The sequence below is a fragment of the Olea europaea genome, chromosome 21 (genome assembly GCF_002742605.1).
Source record: "Olea europaea var. sylvestris chromosome 21, O_europaea_v1, whole genome shotgun sequence".
Lineage (NCBI taxonomy): Eukaryota > Viridiplantae > Streptophyta > Magnoliopsida > Lamiales > Oleaceae > Olea > Olea europaea.
Window position 1 is genome coordinate 13509827 of NC_036257.1, and position 2920 is coordinate 13512746.

Below are 2920 nucleotides of genomic sequence, written 5' to 3' on the forward strand. Positions count from 1 at the left end.
TTTATTTTTATTATTATTATTATTATTATTATTATTATTATTATTATTATTATTATTATTATTATTATTATTATTATTATTATCCAGATAATTGTAATATTTTTCATTTTTACTGTTGATAGTAGTAATAATTTATACAAATATTTGTTTTCTGATTTAAAATATTAAATTCTGAATCTCTGATATCAAATATGCTAGTAGGTTTGGTTTTCTAAATATAAATAATTCTAAATCATAATTATTAGATTAATATAATAAAATACTAAACAATCATTTATATTTTTCTGCATTTAAATTATTATGATGTACTTCCAAACGTTTGTAAGAATTTTCTGTGAATTTTAATACATTGATTTTACTAACTAACTATAGAAATTATTCACACAAGAAATGTGAAATTGATTCAAAGTTATCAAATATTAGTAAATTTCAAATTTTCTATTTTAAAAAGTAATTAGCTAGCCAATATTTAATTTGTTACATCTAGAATTGGAATTATTTATTATAGGGTTTGAAGTCAAACTTGTAAGATTTTGAAATTGAAATATTAAATGAAATACTGATAATATTAAATACTCAGTATTTAATTTATCCATGCTAGGAAATAATTTATTACAGGGCTTATAACCAAAATCTAAAACATTAAAATCTTATTTATGGGTTTAATTTTATTTTTCTGTAATTGATGAAATTCGCTATTAGGTTAGGAAAAGTTTTAGTAAGATTGAGTTAACTATTAATTGTTCTTTAATTAAATATTACTCCAGGCAAATAATCTATAACATTATAATAACAGAGAATTTTGGCACAAATGTTTTTGAAAACTCGGTTTAATCAATAAAGCATTTACTTATTGTTTGATTAATAAAATTATAAGATAATAATTATCAAGTAAAAAATAATAATTATTAACTTAAAATATTTACAATTACAGCTATCTATTTAGTAATTTGGATCTTCAATGGTATATTAAATACTTAAAAGAGTTGTTGTTTAAGAAATAAAGATATAGTTATTTATTAAATAAAAATTTAGTTATTGTTTAAATGAAGTTTTAAATTATATTCTACAATTTTTTAAGTAATAATAATTTACTTGTTCAAAATAAATCAGGAAGAGTTAGTCTGTAAGACCTATAGGGCAATTAGACTGAACATGGCATGTCTGACCGATTTACCTCTATAAACCAATGTAGATTGTAGAGAAAGCAGCATTGACTGCTGATTTACAGTCTGTAATTCTGAAGTGTGCTTCTGGCTTTTGCTTCTCCATATTTTTGTCTGATTGGAGAATATATTTATTCCATATCTTGACTCTTTTTTTTTTTTTTTTTCCTGGTGTACGTTTTTGGTAAATTATTTTATATGTGCCTGATACAATATTCCTTTTCATTTAGTAGAAGAGGGAACTGTTTCAAGATTTAGCTCCTTTACTGTGGAATTCCTTTGGTACAATTGCTGCTCTTTTGCAGGTAAGTGTTAAGATATTTCTGTAATTTGTCTCCATCTTTCTGGTTTTTATAATTATAGGTTTTGCTGGAAATTAATTGGTAATGAGGTCTGACCATGACGCAAGTACATGTAACTTTGATGCTTGATCATGCCATCGTCACTCTTCTTTTTAAATGTATCTCATTCCATATTCTACATAAAGCTTGGGATGACTTGCATTTTTGTCATAAAAAAATAAGAATGAAGTTGATGTTAACATTGTTAGTCGTTATTTTGCTTCTCTTTCTACTTTTTGAGCTATAATAAAGCTTGTGAATTTCCTAACTATTTAAGATTGAAATGGAGATATTGTGCCAATAAATGTGTTAATGGAAGTTGATTAGGATCTGGAAATGCAAATGCAAAATTGTCACTCAATGTTTTTTATTTATAGTTGTGTGATATGGTGGAATTTTGAGAAAGAATATACTACTATGGCTTTCATGTCTATGTTGTCCTTTTTTGCGTCTGTTCATTTCGACTTTAATGTAAAATAGAGGATTTTGTCGTGTCATGTTCCATTTGCTAGTGTGCACTACTTAACTGTTATGGAGTACTTTCCTTATAAATTTGCAAGTTCTTTTCTTCCTTATGAGCTTTAGTTTGCTAATATTGTGAAATCTCATTTGCAAGTTTTTTTCTTGCTTAAGAGCATTAGCTTGCATATTATGGTGAAACCTCTTGGTGATTGAAATTTTTTCTCTCTCTCCTGCAGGAAATAGTTTCCATCTACCCTGTTTTATCACCACCAAACCTATCTCCAGCCCAATCAAACAGAGTTTGCAATGCACTTGCACTACTTCAGGTCTGATTTATAGGTTACGCTGCTGATTCTGCTGCAGATTATATTATCTTGCCTCGTAATAAAGCATCTAATTGCTTTCGTGTATTTTTTTGCATTTCTGTACTTGAATTTGTTTCTTAAACCGAGGACCTGGGTGGATCTGCCACTGATAAAAAATGAGTTTGAATTAGGTTTTTGGACTTTTGTTGGAAGAAAAATGAAATAGTTGCTAGGTGCATCATCATGATCGCAGTGTATTGGGGATGGGTAACAACTTGTGTCTGGTGATATTAGATTTATGATACCCTAGAACTTTTATATAATATGTTTGATGGATGTTATCCATCTATTTAACAAATAAAAGTTTCTACTTATTCTCATAATTGCACCCATTTATACTTTATACTTTTTGTTGTTATTATCGAATGTACTGCAGTTGTCATTTTTGGTTAATCCTTTAGTTTTACTATGGCCATTATCTCTTTAGTTGTAGGAGGGGAATACTTAAGAGATGCTCGACGTCTTGTTCAGTAAACATAATGTTCATTAGGTAATCGTGGTATTGCATAACCAATTCTATGGAAAAGAAGCTTCTTGTGTTACAATAGAAGTAGAAAGTGATATGGATTATTTCGAGAATTGAAGT

At 27.4% G+C, this 2920-nt stretch overlaps 1 pseudogene; it reads left to right on the forward strand.

The window, feature by feature from the left end:
• LOC111370769 overlaps window positions 1–2920 on the forward strand; it is an 11825-nt pseudogene that overhangs the window by 2197 nt on the left and 6708 nt on the right.